Below are 21,868 nucleotides of genomic sequence, written 5' to 3'. Positions count from 1 at the left end.
CTACTAACTGTGGTTTTTGCTTTTTCTAGTACCTTTAAGTGTAAAGTTAGATTACAGGCCAATATCTCTGCCAAATATAGATGCAAAAATCCTCAACAAAATATTAGCAAACCAAATCCAACAACACATAAAAAGGAGCACACACAATGATCAAGCTGGATTCATCCCAGGGTCACAAGGATGGTTCAACATAGGCAAATCAATCAATGCAATACACCACATCAACAAAAGAAAAGAGAAAACTACATGGTCATCTCAATAGATGCAGAAAAAGCATTTGATAAAATACAACATCCATTCTTTATAAAAACTCTCACCAAAGTGGGTATAGAAGGAACATATCTCAACATAATAAAAACAATTTATGAGAAAATCACAGCCAACATAATACTCAATGGTGAAAAGCTGAAAGCCTTCCCACTAAAATCTGGAAAAAAGACAAGTATGACTACTCTCATTTCTCCTATTCAACATAGTATTAGAAGTCCTAGCCACAGCAATCAGACAAGAAAAAGAAAGAAAAGATATCCAAATAGAAAGGGAAGACGTAAAACTATTATTATATGTAGATGACATGACAGAAAACCCTAGACATTCCACACAAAAACTATTATAACTGATACACAAATTCAACAAGGTAGCAGGATAGAAGATTAACATATAGAAATCTGTTGTATTCTTTATGCTAACAATGAAATATCAGAAAGTGAACGTTTAAAAAATTCCTTTTAAAATTGTGTCAAAAAAATAAAATACCTAGGAATAAACCTGACCAAGGAGGTGAAAGACTTATACACTGAGAACTATAAAACATTGATAAAGGAAATTGAAGATGATTTATAGAAATGGAAAGATATACCATGCTCTTGGATTGTAAGAATGAATATAGTTAAAATGGCCATACTACCTAAAGCAATCTACAGATTTAATGTGGTCCTTATCAAATTACCCATGATATTTTTCACAGAACTAGAATAAATAATCCTAAAATTTATAAAAACAGAAAAGACCCAGAATTGCCAAAGCAATCCTGTGGAAAAAGAACAAAGGAGGAGGCATAACCCTCCTGGACTTGACAATACTACAAAGCTACAGTGAAAAAACGGTGTGATATTGGCACAAAATCAGACATATGGATCAATGGGACAGAATAGAGAGTGCAGAAATAAACCCACACATCTATGGTCAATTAATTTTTGACAAAGGAGGCCAGAAAATACAATAGAGAAAAGACAGTCTCTTCAGCAAGTGGTGTTGAGAAAGCTGGACAGCTGCTTGTAAATCAATGAAGTTAGAACACTCCCTCACACCATACACAAAAATAAACTCAAAATGGCTTAACGACTTCAATATAAGACATGACATCATAAAGATCCTAAAAGAGAACATAGGCAAAACATTCTCTGGCATAAGTTATAGAAATACTTCCTTAAATCAGTCTCCTATGGCAATAGAAATAAAAGCAAAAATAAACAAATGAGACCTAATCAAACTTATAAGCTTTTGCACAGCAAAGGAAACCATAAAAGAAACAAAAAGACAACCTTTGGAATGGGAGAAAATATTTGCAAATGATGTGACTGACAAGGGGTTAATTTCCAAAATATACAAACAGCTTATACAGTTCAATATGACAAACAAACAAACAAACAACTCAATCAAAAAGTGGGCAGAAGACCTAAATATTCATTTCTCCAGACATACAGATGGCCAATAAGCACATGAAAAGATTCTCAACATCTCTAATTATTAAAGAAATGCAAATCAAAACTACAATGAGATATCACCTCACAACAGTCAGAATGGGCATCATCAAAAAGTCTGCAAATAATAAATGCTGGAGGGGCATCCCTGGCACTCCAGTGGTTAAGACTCCACACTTCCAATGCAGGGGGCATGGGTTTAATCCCTGGTCTGGGAACTAAGATCCCACATGCTGCGCGGTGGGGCCAGAAAAATAAAAAACAAGCTGGAGAAGGTGTGGAGCAAAAGGAACCCTCCTACACTGCTGGTTGGGATATAAGTTGGTGCAGCCACTATGGAGAATAGTACAGACGTTCCTTAAAAAACTAAAAATAGAATTACTATATGATCCGCCAATCCCACTCCTGAGCATATATCTGGAGAAAACTCTAATTTGAAAAGATACATGCACCTCAGTGTTCATAGCAACACTATTTACAATAGCCAAGACATAGAAGCAACCTAAATGTCCAGCGACAGAGGAATGGATAAAGGAGATGTGGTACCTATACACAATGGAATATTACTCAGCCATAAAAAAGAATGGAATAATGCCATTTGCAGCAACATGGATGGATCTGTAGATTATCATACTAAGTGAAGTAAGTCAGAGAAAGAAAAATACATGATATCATTCATATGTGGAATCTAAAAAATGATACAGATGAAGTTATTTATAGAACAGAAAAAGACTCACAGACCTAGAAAACAAACCAAAGAGGAGGGGAGGGAGAAGGGATAAATTAGGAGTTTGGGATAAACTGATACACACTACTATATATAAAATAGATAATCAACAAGACCTACTATATAGCATGGGGAAATATGTTCAATATCTGTAGTAACCTGTAACAGAAAAGAATCTGAAAAATGGAAAAGTTATATACATATATATAACTGAATCACTTTGCTGTATACCTGAAACTAGCACAACATTGTAAACCAACTAGACTTCAATTAAAAAAAAAAAAGAATACAAGAAATAACAAGTGTTGGTAAGGATGTGGAGAAAGTGAAATCACCCTGCCCTGTTGATGGGACTGTAAAATGACTCAGCCACCATGGAGAACAATCCACACATTCCTCAAAAATTTAAATATAGAACTGCCATATGATCTAGCAATTTTACTTCTGAGTATTTACCTAAAGAAAACAAATACACTAACTCAAAAAGATACATGCACTCCGATATTCATTGTGGCATTATTTACAATAGCCAAGATATGGAAGCAAGGAAGCAACATAAATGTCTATCAATAGAAGAATAAAGATGTGATATATATATATATATATGGTGTAATATTACTCAGATATAAAAATGAAATCTTTCCACTTAAAAAAACATAAATGGACCTAGATGGTATTATGCTAAGTGTAATAAGTCAAATGGAGAAGGACAAATACCACCTGGTCTCACCTATATGTGGAATCTAAGAAACAAAACAAACAAACAAAATGAAAACAGATTCATAGATACAGAGAACAAACAGGTGGTTGTTAGAAAATAGGGGGGTGGGGAGCAGGCAAAATAGGCAAAGGGGATTAAGAGGCACAAACCTACTATTGTATAATAATAAATAAATCAGGCATAGAATATACAGCATAAGGAATATGGTTGAATAATATTGCAATAATATTTTTATGGGAACAGATGTCTAATAGACTTATTGTGATCATTTCATAGTATATGCAAATCATTACACAGTACATCTGAAGCTAACAAATATTGTACATCCACTTTTTCAGTTAAAAAAATAAAAATACAAACAAAACCACACTTTTATCTCACCTTCAAGGCTTGCTTTTTTTGTTTTAGCTTTTTTTGCTTCAATATAGTAATTATATTTACAATGATTATTTAAACTCACATCTCTATACTTAATTATGCCACTGTTACTCTCAGACATATTCCATTTTCTGATTTTGATTCATAAGTCAATTACATGACAAATTGAAGGAAAAATAATGTTCTGTGGTCTTTATATTATTCATTTTTTAAACATCTTTATTGGGGTATAACTGCTTTACAATGTTGTGTTAGTTTCTGCTGTATAACAAAGTGAATCAGCTATACATATACATATATCCCCATATCTCCTCCCTCTTGTATCTCCCACCATCCCTATCCTACCCCCTAGGTGGCCACAAAGCACCTAGCTGATCTCTCTGTGCTATGTGGCTGCTTCCCACTAGCTATCTATTTTACAATTGGTAGTGTGTATACGTCAGTGTTACTCTCTCACTTCACCCCAGCTTCCCATTTCCCCTTGTGTCCTCAAGTCCACTCTCTACATCTGCGTCTTTATTCCTGTTCTGCCCTTAGATTCCTCAGAAACAAAAGAGAAAAACAAATACCATATGCTAACACATATATATTATTCATTTTACAAGTCTCCTTCAAAGAGTCTTTGGATTATGTCTCCGGAATTATAGAATGAACAAAAATTAGTTTGATAAAACCAGCAACTGGCGGTTAAGTTTTATTGTATTTTCTGTAGATTATTATGTCACAGCCATGACATTATTAAAGCAATGCTGCAAGTTCAGGATAGTTGATGCTTTAGCTGTTCAGCATTTTCCATCATAGAATTCTCCCTGTAAGTGTGGTGGAAGGAAATCAGTTCTGAAGATAAAAGCGAACTGCGAGGTTTAGCTCTTAAGGGTGGTTTAGAGTTTAGCAGCTTAACATCCCTCCCACAGCTAACCAGAGTACCGGCGCAGATCTTGGGATTAAGATGTGTACCAATAGGCATGTTTGAAGGCTGTTGCAGGAATATCACAAACAGTAAAAGTCAATAAATCTTTGCCCAGCTCTAAGAGAGTTATGTAGCTAACTGGATAAATTGCCAAGTTTTACGAAACAAGTTTTGACCATAGATTTACAATGCACCAGGACTGATCTCTATTTAAATTTGCCATTACAAGATAAATGTCCATAAACAAATACTGAAACCTGAAATAATGCTGATAATACATCTGGCAAAACAAGAAGAAGTACTTGAGAAAAAGAAAACAAAAGAAACCCTAAATTTTATTTGAAACTGTTCCCAAAGGTGCAACTTTGGGTCATGTATCATGATATAGCTAAACAGTAGTTTGTGCATTGTGCTAATTATTTGCTTGCTTTTCTTTCTTCCCCTGCAAGTTTGAAGTGACTTGAATATTTTTAAAAATAATATTGGCATATAGGCTTTAGAAAGAATGTCAACAATATTAAAGCACACTGTAGAAAAGCAATTAAAAATACATGAATACTCTGGCATATTAATCCACCAGCAAGAATTGATCATACATATATCCTCGATCATCATGGGATAAGACATAAATGATTGTGTTTCGCGTTTGCCATGAGCACGATCATTATATGTGAGAAAGCTGGTTCTGGTGCTGGACTTCTTTGGTTGGAATCCCAGTGTTATCACTTCCTGGCCGTGTGAGCCTTTATTATTTCTGTAAGGCAGTTTTTTGATAAGTAAAACTGGGGAAAATAAAAACAACCACTTCAATAAGTTCACACATATAAAACATTTAGGACATCATTAGCAACAAACATTACCATTGTTTTTGAAAAACACATTATTTGAGTCCATTATTTTAATCAATATTATAATATTAAGAGATATTAACCAATATTGGAGAATTCTGGGAGGGTGCCCCACTTCAGTAACAGAGCTTTGTAGAGAAATCTGTTTTAGCTGATGGTCATTCCCCCATTTTCCCCAGTATTAAGTACTGTTTTAGCCCTCCATAATCCTGAATTTCTACCTAGTGATAATGTCAACTCTATTTTATATTAGAATTTTTTCTGTATAATATGCCCTTAGCTTTCATTAATGACTCCTTTAAATTTATTTTATTTATTTATTTAGGCTGCGTTGGGTCTTCGTTGCTGCACGCATGCTTTCTCTAGTTGTGGTGAGCGGGGGCTACTCTTTGTTGCAGTGCACGGGCTTCTCATTGAGGAGCACAGGCTCTAGGCATGCAGGCTTCAGTATCTGTGGCATGTGGGCTCAGTAGTTGTGGCTCATGGGATCTAGAGTGCAGGCTTCAGTAGTTGTGGTGCACAGGCTTAGTTACTCTGAGGCATGTGGGATCTTCCAGGACCAGGGCTTGAACCCGTGTCCCCTGCATTCGCAGGCGGATTCTTAACCACTGTGCCACCAGGGAAGCCCAATGACTCCTTTAATTTTGGTTTTAGACTGGACATGGAATGATGACTCTAAAGCTGACTGTTTATGCTGAGGTATTCCACATTTCCTTTTGGAAGGTTTTAGAGTTTAAAATGGAATGTTGTAAGCCAAGGAACAATTAACTTGTTTGTCCATTCACTCATTACTGTATTCAATAAACATGTATTCATCAGCGTCTATCTACTAAACACTGCTAAGTGCTGAGTCTGGAACAGCGAATGATACAGATGAGGACAGTACTTATGAAGCTTTCACACGGTGCGTAAAGACAGGGACGGGGGAGCCTTCATCATGTCTCTGACAGCCTGTAACAGAGAGGTCCCAGCTCTCCTCTCAAGGGATGCAGTGGCTTGGATGAGGCAGCATGAGGAATGCTGGGGTAAAATTTGATTGTTTGGTCTTATTTAAATCTTAATCAAAATGTTTTCCTGTGAGCTTTGTGTAAGGCTTGCACAGGAGAAAATGTTTCAATCCACACATTTCCCCTGTTCTCTATGTTAACAAGAACACACCCCCTCCAGGGGAGCTGCCTAGCTGCCTATTAAAATGTATATTCTTGAAATAATAGCAAGGTAATAAAATGACATATAATCAGTGGAATTGCACCTTGTGAATACCTATATTATAGAACTTATACTGTATTGCACTTTATCCCTTCACCACTAGAGTGAAATCAACTAGAGCATATTATTCATCTTTGAATTCACTGCTACATCAAGCAGAGTGACTGCCAAAATATGGGTGCTCAAAATAAGTTGAAAAATGGGTGAACACATTCATTTATGGTTTAACATTAAAAACTTATTACATGCTAGAGTAAAAGAAATATCCACTGAAGAGAAGAATTTTATCTGGGCCCTTAAAACTAAGTAATATAATCACACTAAATTAAAATTTTGTGAATGAACATTATGTGCTAGAGGTAAAGGTTTTCCCCCAGATATACCAAACACATTTTTTAATCTTTTGTGTCAAAGTATGAATATACTTCTGGGCTAATTGTATACATATCACAGTGGAGGAAAATAAACAATGACAAAGACTTAGAAGTTATTGTTATAGAGTGAATTGTGTCTCCCTACATTTCATATGTTGAAGCCTTAGTCTCACTGGGATGGTGTTTGGAGATGAGACCTTTAGGGAGGAAACTGAGGTTAAATCAGGTCACAATGGTGGGGTCCTAATCCAATAGAACTGGTGTCCTTGTAGGAACAGGAAGGGACATCACAGAGCTTTTTTCTCCCTGTATGCACCAAGGAACGGTCATGTGAGGACACAGCAAGAAAGCCTACAAGCCAAGAACAGAGTTCTCACCAGAAACCAACTTTAAATGTACCTTGATCTTGGATTTGTATTCTCCAGAACATTGTGAAAATAAATTTCTGTTGTTTAAGCCACCCAGTCTGTGGTAGTTTTTTATGGTAGCCCAAACAGACTCATGCCTTTGTGTTCATAGAAACTATGAATTGCAAATCACTTTGGCAGTATAACACATATAATGATTAATCTCAGATGAAAAGATTTAACATAACATCTAATGTTACATAAAACCTCTGGACAGAGCTTTCCAAACTGGCAGTCTCACCTACACAGAATATCTAGTCACTCCTTAATGATGGCAGGAGATGAGGGTTTAGAGCATTTTAGGATAATAATTATTCTCTAATGACAGAGAATCTACAGCAAAGATGGGTTTTACATTTTGTTTTCAAAAGGAAATAAGTAAAGAAGAAAGAGTAGGGAGAGAGGCAGGAGGGAGAAAGTCGAGGACAGGGAGAAGCAGGGAGAAGAAGGAAGGAGAAGAAGGGGACCACTATTCACCAGTAGCCCACTTTTGCTCTGTTCCGCATGCCCCTCATGCCTTGTTTCCATTCTGTACCAGCTTTGCTCTAAGTTCTATCATTACAGTCATTCCCTCATCTACATCTTCCACCAATTTATCCGTTCTTTCCTTCATTATAATTCACTGGCATGAAGTCATGGTTATTATGTCCTAGAGTCAGTCAACTCTGTTTTAAAGGCACTACCCTCTTACTTTGGCTGGTGATCTCATTTTTCCCTGTGGGTACTGAATACTCTAAACTTCAGTGATATGGATAAGAGAGAAACACCCTCAAGCAGGAAACAAGGTGACACCTGCCTGGAGGGTCTACCACAGCCATGACTGCCACCTGAGGTGAGACAGGAAGGATGAGATGAAGTGGTAGAGTTGTCTGGCCCAGTTCACCTCTTGCATTATCGAGATCCTCATGATCTCATGCACGTCCACTCTATTGATTAGACTTCAGATACTGGCCAGCTGCAGTCTCTTAAAAGCACTGAATACCAAGTGTTCAGACATATAATCTACACTCCCCTTTGCTGCAACTGATAATATTCATTATTTACTTCCTCCACAATTCATTCTACATTTTCTTAATCTTTAATCACCATTTCCGTTGGTTTAGGTTGCTTTTCTGATGGGGCCACCCAGACCTTCCCTGAGGAGTCTGAGCCCTTGCCAGGCATGGGTTACGGCAATTGTTTATTCCCATTACCACCAGTGAACACCTACTATTTAACAAGCCCCTGATAATAATCCTGGTCAGTTACTCCTGCCAGATGGTCTTTTCTATCTTTGCCTACTAGTCTATCACCTTGGAGAGCTCAAAATGATTAGGTGGGAGTCATAGCTGAAGTTCAGTGGAAACATCACAGAGTTTTCAAGTGGAAATATTCTCCTAATAGGAGAAAAGGATCTCTTATCCAGTAGATACTAAGGATGGAACCACTAGTTACACACTGTGGCAAAGATAGTTATGATGAGAGGGTCTGTTTCTGCGTCTATCTTCCAATTTCTAGACTCAAATCTTCTAGCTTTAGAGGACACAGCAGCATGGACTGCTGTTACATCAGTGCCTGTTCCACATCTTCGATGACAGTGCCATCAGTCCTCAGTGTATTGTCCCTAAGCGGGCACATTCGCTAAGAGTTCATGCTATTGTTCTGAGACCAGATGCTTTCAAGTGAGCAGACACCCAACTGGATGGCAGTTTTCCTTAGGGTGAGGTGTCCATGAGAAAACCCTCAGATTCCATAATTTACTAGAAAGATTCACAGGACTCAGAAAGAGCTGTTATACTTGGAGATATAGTTTATGACACTGGAAGATTATGAATTAAAATCAGCAAAGGGAAATGTGACATCCAGGAGAAACCAGGTGTGAGCAAACAGATGTCCCTCCCCAGTGGAGCTGCACAGGGTGTGATGAATTCTCCCAGCAATAATGTGTGACCACACATGCAAGGTCACCAACCAGGGATTCTCACCTGAGCCCAGGTGTTCATCAGCAGCCAATCACCCCCAATGCTGCTGTAGGTAGCAGCTCCATGACTGATCAGCTATTCAGAGCTCAGCCTCCTGGAGCAAAAACAGGCATTCATCATAAATCCCATTGTTAGGATAAATTTCTCTCATCACACTGTTCTTTCATGGGTATCAGACAAGGGTCAGTGCCAAGGACAAGCCTTTCTTTTGAACATGTTGGGTTTAAGCAACGCAAGCCCGCTGAGTTCACCCTTTCTTGCACCATCTCCTTACGTGTAAAATGGGTATCCTGGTCTAAAATGATATTATGTAATTTATACCATCATTAAAAATGTGATTCTGATATTGGTAAAGTGGGACTGTTGTAAACTCTCTGAGGGCGGCACTAGCAGAAGAGCCAGAGGTTCCCAAGGACAGAAAACACATGATGCATCCTTAAAACGAGACTCGCAGAGTGTGGTGAGTGAACCCCACCCCCAGAACTCTTCACTCCTGACACCGCTGAAACCAGAGACAGAGCAGGAGGATCAGAGTCCGATAGAGGATGGGGGGTGGAGAAGCACCACACAACACCCACCAGATTTCTTCACCTTTCCTCTGGTGTGGGGACTGAACACCAGCTCTGACTGCCCTGAAGAACTGGTGGAGGAGAAGCCAAGAACAAGACTCCATGCTCCTTTCCTACTCATCCTCCCACGGGTCCAGGGAAGATTGTGCCAGGCTCCAGCAGCTGGAACCCTAGTGGGGGTGCTCAGGTGGAGAGCAGGCAGGAGTTGTACAGTTCAGCACATGGCTCAGAGCCAGGAGTGAACTCACCAGCCCTAGTTTCAATCAGGTTATAAGTAAATACTATATTGTTAAGTCAATACTATATTGTTATGTGCTGCCTTGAGAATGAATGCAGAGCTCTTTCAAAGAAGGATACGTGTCATAGGCAGGAATGGAATATCCCTGTTCTAAAATAATTGAGAGAATAAACAGGGAATCTTGGGGTCGGGGAAGATAGTTACAACCAATTGCCAAAGAGTCATTGGGATACTCTGGATGCAAAAAGCAGAAAAATGATACAAAATCACAGATATCATCAACAACTGGTTGGTCTCCAAATGAAACCAGTTTCAGCTAACATGTCTTCTTACTTTTTCCTTCCCTGTGTAAGATAGGTTTTGGTCTAGAGACCTAAAAAGTTGCAGTTTGTAAATCTTTGTCCAGTGACCTCATAGGAAACTTAATGTATCCTGGCAATGAAACACTCAGTTAAACTGCCCAGATGTTGCCATGGAAGAGTTCCCAAATTGTAAAATGTTTATGTCTGCACCACATTTTATTTGTAGTTTTTGTGGTGCAATGAGCATAGTTCTCAGGAGGGATCCTTCATAAGGCTGCTGTTCAGAAGTTAGTTTCACACACACACACACACACACACACACTCACACACACACACAGAGTATCCTGGTGAGGTGTAACAACTTTTTTCACACAGTAGTTAGAGTTCTAAAGAATCTGTAGATATTTGCTACAATTCTACATGTAATTTCCATTGTGTACCTAGTTGCAATTTCATTTTTAAGTTATAATATTTAAAACAAATTAATCTTCTTGTTCTATGTTAAATTACACTTTTATTCGCTTTGGAGTGATGCATAGTTGTAAATCTCAGTCTAGTGTGCTCATTACTTTGTACTTGCCTTGCCCTAGTTTATCATGTACCAAATTGTGGCAACAAGTTCCTAATTTAGCACCTGTCTTCTTTCCGGGGTCCCTTCTATGGACCTTTATATCATTCCCAGGCTCTGAAAACTCTCACGTGGCTTCTAATCACGTGTACAGTACTTCTTGAACCCATCATAACCCAACACTAGCTGCCTTTATTCAGAATATTCTCCATCTACTTCGCCACGGTGCTCACAGCACACCTCCAGAACAAGAGTGTCCCCTACAGCTTAGAACATCTTTCCTTCACATCAACTCCAGGCTTTATCTTTTAGAACATAACTCAAATACCAGGTTATCAACGCCCCTTCCCTTAATCTTCAGACAATTTTCTGAGCCCTTCATAAGCTGCTCCTTTGCTTGATTTGGTATCTGATAAAACAATTTTCTGATACCGGGATTACTTACCCTGGGGTTCCCCACAAGTTTACGGACTCCTGGAGTAGAAGGACAATGCCTTGGTCTTCATTTAGAACCTTCACAACTTACTGGTCTGACTCTGTCACTTTATGAGAAATTACTCTTCATGGGCTTTGGTTCACATCACGATTAAGGGGATAACAAGAGGAAAACTTTTATGATTTTTGTGCTTCAGTGCCTTCACTGAGCAATTCTGTGGAATTTTCATAAAGGAAGATCAACGTTATGCTCTAATGAATTTGCATGTGTGCCATGCATATTCTCAGAACAATTTTAAACCCAGCATCTCCCTGCCTCACTGCAATAGGGGTTATTATCACAGTTTTCAAGAAGACACTGAGACATAAAGAGGAAAATTATAAATAATATGACCTTTGAGATAGAGTTATAAGTTAGTTTTGCTCATGTCAGCATCTGGATCCTTAATGTAGTCAAAATAATTTTGGGAAAATTATCATAAGCTGCTATTTTACATTGTGTCAGCAATTCTCTAGAGTATTATATTATGCTATTAACTATATTGCATTCATCCTTGTTACTCTGTAAACATATGGTTATTAGATTAGAATATTACTAGCATAAATACAGTCTCAAGTAATATGAAAATTAACATGAGAAACTTAGAATCAGCCAAGAAACACCGTTTGCATGGGCTCATTGAAACCTCCCCTATGTGCATAAAGGACCAAGCAAGTGATTGGTGTTTTAGAAATAATAGGACAGCCACACTGTTTACAGGGCAAAACATTATGCAATAATAAGAAGCAAGTCATACTTTCACAGCCATTAAAAATGTCCTTTACTTCTGCTTCTTCAAAGTTCTTAAGCTAAATTTGTTATATTTGAGGGCAGCCATTATTATTATTTTGTTTTACCATTCTGGCCCTCTTGTAGATCCTTGCAAAGAGTGATTGCCCAAAGGTAAGAATTTAGAAAAGATATTTTATCTTCTATACCACAGCTCAAAATCATCCTGGTACCCACTGACTTTGTTCAGAATTTCACAGACTTTTCAGAAATAAAATTTTATTATATTACACTGCACTATAAACCCAGTTTTTTCCTTCCACTGTGAAAACAATTTGGAAGAATCCTAAGTGGATAAACTATGAAACTGCAAGCAGACTGACATATTGTGCCAGTGAAGGAACTGGATTGTTTTTGAGAAAATAAATATTATGCCCACCCTGATGTCATTTTTATTCAACAAGAGAGAATACAAGCAGAGACATCTGAAAGTAAGTGAGGATGTCTTGAAATTATTGAAAAGTCATGCTTGGCTGAGTTTGTCTCCGAGGTACTCACAGCAAGAAGTTGGATGCCAAAATGTAGCATGAAGAGTACAGGAGATGAACAACTTTTAAGAACTTTTTTAGAAAAATGGTATTTAAGTTTAGAGAAACTTGATATTTTGGAAACACAGGCACCAATAGTTAGTAATATCAGAATTAGGTAGTTTTAAATCTGAAGAATTTTAAACCAACTTTTCAAAAGAAGTAATTTTTTTGGACACATGCCATTGAATCATTATTCACATAGAGACAAAAAGCCTTGTAGGCAGTGAAAAAGGCTTACTCCTTCTTAGACTCTGAAATTTTAAATATATGAGTGGAGTCCTGATATTCTCTTAAAACACTAAATAACCAAAAAAGGTATAATACCATGTACAAAAATTTCCCTCACTAAAAAAAAAAAAAAAAAAAAAAAAAAAAAAATTCTCTTTGGTCCTTGGTCTTCTTTTCAATGTTTTTTTTTTTTTTTTTTCTAAAATTTCTAAAATGATTTCTTTTTTCAGGTTAGTTAAAAACTTTCAAACTGGAATGTTAAAAATGTTAATACTAATAAATATTAGTTATTTAGTGCTTTCTATGTAGTAGACCCTGTGTTAGTGACGTCATATCATGATTGATTTTGTGTTTTACTTCCCATGATCATCTTCAGATGAAACCTATCATGGGGGAGTGGGGAGGGGAACAGGGTACAATGTTGCCTGGACCAGGGGGGCCTGAGTGGCATCACTCCTGTTCACTGTCCTAAATTGCCCATCACTATCTCTGGAGGTTTGGGGATGAGGTTTTACTCTCAGTCTCTTCAGTGGTGAGTCAGAGATTGAATTAACCAAATATTTCCATTACCAAAATATTTTAAGTGATGGTATTCACTTTTAATGATTTTTTAAAAAAAGCTTTATTTTTACAAATAGCAATAATGATCTTGTGAGCTTTTAGCTTTTGTCTCTGAACTTCTCTTCTAATTTATATTTACTCTCATTCTCACTTTGTATTATTTGTTTTATTCAGCCATATTATTGTAGTGTTTCTGCTATAAGGCAAATAAATCATTGTGGAAGGAAACAATATATACACATATACATAACCAGGTGTATATATACATATAAATTAAACTGCAAACTTTACAGTAGGGAAAACAAAAGCTGTTGCAACTTTATTTTATTTTTCTTTTGATAGTGGTTGTTACATAAATGAGCCAAAGATGGGCTCAAAATATTTGTGTACTTTTTCACAGCGGGCTGCTACCTATTAGCTCAAAAGCCTGCTGGCACCAAACTCAAATTTTTACGTATCCAATTGTTTAAAATACAGTCAAAATAATCAGATTTTCAGCCTGTTAGAGACCACTTGCTTTTCATACCCCATGGCACTGCACTCAACATGTACTAGCCATAGATGAGATAAACCCAAGGATTCCAAGCCCCCGCTGCCCTCCAACCCAGAGACTCCTGCTGGGCTGCTTGCTGAGTGACATTGTCTGGACATGGAAGGCCCTCTCAGACCCCCCTCTCCTCTGGAAGTTCCCTCCCCCTCCTCCCCTTCTCCTGATGTTAGGGACTTTCTCAGTGTACAAACTTGTCAAAGCATCCCCTCAATAAACCTTGCTGTGTGCTACTGACCCCTGATGGTCATATCTTTTTCCTTGTTCAGCACCTGTGTCCTTCACACTCATTATAGTGGTGAAACAAAAATAAGACATGGAACCAAATATATATATTTTGTATCCTCTATCTAATATACACTGTACTGAGCATTTTTCATTCACTCTATTATTTTACCTTATGAAATTTTTACTCACTGGGTAAAGGTGTTATTACCCCCTGACAAATAAGAAAATCAAAACAGCACATCAAGTCTTCCACATCTAGGAAGAAATGTAACTTAAGTGGTGATGAGGAACAAACTTAACTGTCACATCCCATTCTTTTTCTGGTTATAAATCACCAGCCCATCTACTTTGAGCTCTCTACTTCTATTTTTAATTCATTTTGAAGTCCTGTTATGCCATCCTGACATGTGTCAGGGATTTAATTTTTTCCAAGACTCAGTTTCTTTACTTGCAAAACAAATTCAAAAATATCCGTTCTAAATATACAAGCCCACATGAAAAGAAGCATAAGTAATTACTTTATCATCTATGAGGAGTTCATACATCTAAAAGCGTTATTTCTTCTTCTAATTCTGAAATGACAGTGGGCAGTGGATCCATACATTGTGGACATCATGATATAAATACCAAATAATTCAAATGGTGATGTGAACCATTAGTACAGAACTTACTTGTGCCAAAGCGATATCTGGTGCATAAAGGGTAAGAATTCATTATTTTGAATCCATTAACAAAATACTGATTTGATAGGTCGCTGAAGACATGGATGAACAAATTACTCCTTAGCAGTCTGAAAAGAGGTAGTTTTCCAAAGACAATTTAAGTCTGAATTAAGTTTTTTTGCATTAGAAAATAATGCAAAAACTGAAACATTTTCCTCATTTAGGAAGTATTTTTATTTTAGCAGTACCATTATCTTGCAACATAGGTTAAAAAAGATAGGATAATATTTTTTAATTTTAAATTTATTTTAAAAAATAAGAAAAAAACTAATAAAAATAATATTTGTCAAGTTAGTGTTACAAGTACAGATATTTTCAATTAATTTTTCACTGCTGAATTGATTGCCCATGGTCGGCAGGAGTGATATTCCCAGCTGCTGCTGCAGTTATATGTCATTATATGTCCTTATTCTGCCAGAAGCATGATTAGGTAATTTATGAAATAACAAAAGGAAGTCATAGTTTATTTAAACAGCAAATTGTAGAAGAATTTCTTTGAGAAATTGAATAATTCAAAAGAAATACTCAACCTCATTTTCTATTGGGAGGTAACAAGAGGTACATTTACATCAAAACTTTAAGGGGTGTGTGTGTGTGTGTGTGTGTGTATTTATACCTATATTATAAGACAGAATTTCAAAGCAGTAACAAGTCATGAATTTGGCCCCTAATGGAGGTTCTTTAGAATACCAGAAGTTTGCACAGAACAAGTTTTTCTTATTGAACTCAATGACCTGCCTTCATTTAGACTTGAAAGGTCAAATCTCAAGCTTTCTCTTGTAAAGATATTGGCTTACAGAACCTCTTGCTTATTGTAAGACAGTATATCTGACATGGACTTTGTGAATTTAGAGTCAAATTGTTCATTTAGAACCCTACTAGAATTTTGTTCCCAATAAAGTTCTTATAAAATAGCTTTATAAACTTAATGAATGTCACATTGTAAGACAGTGACATAAGACCCCTGAGAATCACATCCTGTTGGTTCTCCTCTGGCTCCTCCTACTTCTCACCAGTCTCCCTGTGGACAACTTTTCTACAGAATGCCTCTTAAGTATTCCTGCTTTCCCAGTGTTCAGACTCACTATGCGACCCACTTTGCATATTCTCAAAACACTCCTAAGTCTACCACAGCAACCTACATGCTCATGATCTCCAAATTACCAGTATCCATCGCTGTCTCCTAAACGACAGTGACTGCCCACCTGCCATCTTTCTATGTCCTGATGTTAGAGTCTGGGCCACCAGAGAGGGACTGGGAGAAAGGCAGAGGGAGGGATTTTATCCCTGTGCAGATTTCAAAGGTTATCTCTTTCTACTTTCTCCTAAAATTTGGGTTCCAACTATGTTGGCCTGTTTACAATTACCTTAATAGTCTATGTTCTCTTCTGATATTGTACATGGTGTTTACTCTGCATTGAACACATTTTTCCACTCATTTATTTGGTTGATTTATATTCATTCTAGCTCAAACATGACCTTCTCTTGGAATATTGTTTAAAAACCTATCAATTGTTTAACAAGGACCTAGAAGACGTAAAGACCAAAAAAACAATGATGAAAAACACAACAAATGAAATTAAAATTTCTCTAGATGGGATCAATAGCAGAATAACTGAGGCAGAAGAACGGATAAATGACCTGGAAGCTAAAATAGTGGAAATAACTACTGCAGAGCAGAATAAAGATAAAAGAATGAAAAGAATTGAGGACAGTTTCAGAGACCTCTGGGACAACATTAAATGCACCAACATTCGAATTATAGGGGTCCCTGAAGAAGAAGAGAAAAAGAAAGGGACTGAGAAAATATTTGAAGAGATTATAGTTGAAAACTTCTCTAATATGGGAAAGGAAATAGTTAATCAAGTCCAGGAAGCACAGAGTCCCATAGAGGATAAATCCAAGGAGAAACACGCCAAGACACATATTAATCAAACTATCAAAAATTAAATACAAAGAAAAAATATTAAAAGCAGCAAGGGAAAAACAACAAATAACACACAAGGGAATCCCCATAAGGTTAACAGCTGATCATTCAGCAGGAACTCTGCAAGCCAGAAGGGAGTGGCAGGACATATTTAAAGTGATGAAGGAGAAAAACCTACAACCAAGATTACTCTACCCAACAAGGATCTCATTCAGATTTGATGGAGAAATTAAAATATTTACAGACAAGCAAAAGCTAAGAGACTTCAGCAAAATAAAACCAGCTTTACAACAAATGCTAAAGGAATTTCTCTAGCCAGGAAACACAAGAGAAGCAAAACACTGACAATAACAAACCCAAAACAATTAAGAAAATGGTAATAGGAACATACATATCGATAATTACCTTAAATGTAAATGGATTAAATGATCTAACCAAAAAACAGACTGGCTGAATGGATACAAAAGCAAGACCCATATATATGTTGTCTACAAGAGACCCATATCAGACCTATGGACACATACAGACTGCAAGTGAGGGGATGGAAAAAGATATTCCATGCAAATGGTAATCAAAAGAAAGCTGGAGCAGCAATTCTCATATCAGACAAAATAGACTTTAAAACAAAGACTATCACAAGACACAAAGAAGGATACTACATAATGATCAAGGGATCAATCCAAGAAAAAGATATAACAATTGTAATTATTTATGCACCCAACATAGGAGCACATCAATACATAAGGCAACTACTAACAGCCATAAAAGGGGAAATTGACAGTAACACAATCAATTGTAGGGGACTTTAACAACCCACTTTCACCCATGGACAGATCATCCAAAATGAAAATAAATAAGGAAACACAAGCTTTAAAGGATACATTAAACAATTAGAACTTAGTTGCTATTTATAGGACACTCCATCCAAAAACAACAGAATACACTTTCTTCTCAAGTGCTCATGGAACATTCTATAGGATAAATCATATCTTGGATCACAAATCAAGCCTTGGTAAATTTAAGAAAATTGAAATCATACCAAGTATCTTTTCTGACTGCAACACTATGAGACTAGATATCAATTACAGGAAAAAATCTGTAAAAAATACAAACACATGGAGGCTAAACAATACACTGCTTAATAACCAAGAGATCACTGAAGAAATCAAAGAGGAAATCAAAAAATACCTAGAAACAAATGACAATGAAAACACAACGACCCAAAACCTATGGGATGCAGCAAGAGCAGTTCTAAGAGGGAATTTTATAGCAATACAATCCTACCTTAAGAAAAAAGAAACATCTCAAATAAAAAACCTAATCTTACATGTAAAGCAATTAGAGAAAGAAGAACAACAACAAAAAAACCCAAAGTTAGCAGAAGGAAAGAAATCATGAAGATCAGATCAGAAATAAATGAAAAAGAAAGGAAGGAAATGATAGCACAGATCAATAAAGCTAAAAGCTGGTTCTTTAAGAAGATAAACAAAATTGATAAACCATTAGCCAGACTCATCAAGAAGAAAAGGGAGAAGACTCAAATCAATAGAATTAGAAATAAAAAAGGAGAAGTAACAACTGACACTGCAGAAATACAAAGAATCATGAGAGATTACTACAAGCAATTCTATGCCAATAAAATGGACAACCTGGAAGAAATGGACAAATTCTTAGAAATATACAACCTTCTGAAACTGAACCAGGAAGAAATAGAAAATATGAACAGACCAATCACAAGCACTGAAATTGAAACTGTGATTAAAACTCTTCCAACCAACAAAAGCCCAGGACCAGATGGCTTCAAAGGTAAATTCTATCAAACATTTAGAGAAGAGCTAACACCTATCCTTCTCAAACTCTTCCAAAATATAGCAGAGGGAGGAACACTCCCCAACTCATTCTACAAGGCCACCAATACCCTGAGACCAAAACCAGACAAAGATGTCACAAAGAAAGAAAACTACAGGCCAATATCACTGATGAACATAGATGCAAAAATCCTCAACAAAATACTAGCAAACAGAATTCAACAGCACATTAAAAGGATCATATGTCATGATCAAGTGGGGTTTATCCCAGGAATGCAAGGATTCTTCAATACATGCAAATCAATCAATGTGATACACCATATTAAAAAGTTGAAGGAGAAGAACCATATAATCATCTCAATAGATGCAGAGAAAGCTTTCGACAAAATTCAACACCCATTTATGATAAAAACCCTCCAGAAAGTAGGCATAGAGGGAACTTAACCTCAAAATAATAAGGGCCATATATGAAAAACGCACAGCCAACATCATCCTCAATGGTGAAAAACTGAAACCATTCCTACTAAGATCAGGAACAAGACAAGGTTGCCCACTCTCACCACTATTATTCAACATAGTTTTGGAAGTTTTAGCCACAGCAATCAGAGAAGACAAAGAAATAAAAGGAATCTAAATTGGCAAAGAAGAAGTAAAGCTGTCACTGCTTTGCAGAGGACATGATACTATATATAGAGAATCCTAAAGATGCTACTGGAAAACTACTAGAGCTAATCAATGAATTTGGTAAAGTAGCAGGATACAAAATTAATGCATAGAAATCTCTTGCATTCCTATACACTAATGAAGAAAAATCTGAAAGTGAAATTAAGAAAACACTCCCATTTACCACTGCAACAAAAAGAATAAAATACCTAAGAATAAACCTACTTAAGGAGGCAAAAGACCTGTATGCAGAAAATTATAAAACACTGACGAAAGAAATTAAAGATGATACAAATAAATGGAGAGATATACCATGTTCTTGGATTGGAAGAATCAACATTGTGAAAATGACTATACAACCCAAAGCAATCTACAGATTCAATGCAATCCCTATCAAACTACCAGTGGCATTTTTCACAGAACTAGAAGAAAAAAATTCACAATTTGTATGGAAACACAAAAGACCCATAATAGACAAAGCAATCTTGAGTAAGAAAAACGGAGCTGGAGGATTCATATTACTGACTTCAGACTATATTACAAAGATACAGTAATCAAGACAGTATGATACTGACACGAAAACAGAAATATAGATCAATGGCACAGGATAGAAAGCCCAGAGATAAATCCATGCACATATGGTCACCTTATCTTTAATAAAGGAGTCAAGCATATACAATAGAGAAAAAACAACCTCTTCAGTAAGTGGTGCTGGGAAAGCTGGACAGTTACATATAAAAGAATGAAATTAGAACACTCCCTAACACCATACACAAAAATAAACTCAAAATGGATTAAAGACCTAAATGGAAGGCCAGACATTATCAACCTCTTAGAGGAAAACATAGGCAGAACACTCTTTGACATCAATCACAGCAAGGTCCTTTTTGACCCACCTCCTAGAGAAATGGAAATAAAAACAAAAATAAACAAACGGGACCTAATGAAAGTTAAAAGCTTTTGTACAGCAAAGGAAACCATAAACAAGATGAAAAGACAACCCTCAGAATGGGAGAAAATATTTGCAAATGAAGCAACTGACAAAGGATTAATCTCCAAAATTTACAAGCAGCTCATGCAGCTCAATATCAAAAAAAACAAACAACCCAATCTAAAAATGGGCAGAAGACCCAAATAGACATTTCTCCAGAGAAGATATACAGACAGGCAACAAACACATGAAAGAATACTTATCATCATTAATCATTAGAGAAATGCAAATCAAATCTACAATGAGATATCATCTCACACCACTCAGAATGACCATCATCAAAAAATCTAGAAAAAATAAATGCTGGAGAAGGTGTGGAGAAAAGGGACTCCTCTTGCACTGTTGGTGGGAATGTAAATTGATACAGCCAGTATGGAGAACAGTATGAAGGTTCCTTTAAAAACTAAAAATAGAACTACCATATGACCCAGCAATCCCACTACCTGGCATATAACCTGAGAAAACCTTAATTCAAAAAGAGTCATGTAACATAATGTTCATTGCAGCTCTATTTACAGTAGCCAGGACATGGAAGCAACCTAAGTGTCCATAGACAGATAAATGGATAAAGAATATGTGACACCTATATACAATGGACTATTACTCAGCCATAAAATGAAACGAAATTGAGTTATTTGTAGTGAGGTGGATGGACCTAGAGTCAGTCATACAGAGTGAAGTAAGTCAGAAAGAGAAAAACAAATATGCAAACAAATACCATATGCTAACACATATATATGGAATCTAAAAAAAACACAAAAAAACCAAAAAAATAGTCATGAAGAACCTAGGGGCAAGACAGGAATAAAGACGCAGATCTACTAGTGAATGGACTTGAGGACACGGGGAGGGGAAGGGTAAGCTGGAACAAAGTGAGAGAGTGGCATGGACATGTATACACTACCAAACGTAAAATAGATAGCTAGTGGAAAGAAGCTGCATAGCACAGGGAGATCAGCTCGGTGCTTTGTGACCACCTAGAGGGGTGGAATAGGAAGGGTGGGAGGGAAGGGACGCAAGAGGGAAGCGATATTGGGACATATGTATAACTGATTCGCTTTGTTATAAAGCAGAAACTAATACACCATTGTAAAGCAATTATACTCCAATAAAGATGCTAAAAAAAAACCTATCCATTTACTCTCAAATACACTGGACATATCTCTTTCATAGTCCTTACACACTATATGAAATTGTCTGGGCAATTTTATATTTCTGCTACCAGTTGTTTAGCTATTTGATATGAATGACTACACTGTATTCATATTAGCACCCCAACGACTGTACTAGATTCCACATACGATTAACTCAATATTTCTTGAGCAAAGAAATTAATAGACCATGGAATGAACAAATTGGTGAATGAAGATGTCTGCCAAAGACACATTGCTTCTTGGGAAAATAGTTTCTGCTACTAAAGAAATGTACGTGTGTCCTTAGAAAATATAATTATCTACAAAGTTTGCTTGAGACATGCAGAACAG

This window comes from Balaenoptera acutorostrata, chromosome 7 (genome assembly GCF_949987535.1).
Source record: "Balaenoptera acutorostrata chromosome 7, mBalAcu1.1, whole genome shotgun sequence".
In the NCBI taxonomy this organism is placed as follows: domain Eukaryota; kingdom Metazoa; phylum Chordata; class Mammalia; order Artiodactyla; family Balaenopteridae; genus Balaenoptera; species Balaenoptera acutorostrata.
Note: the sequence above shows the minus strand (reverse complement) of the source record.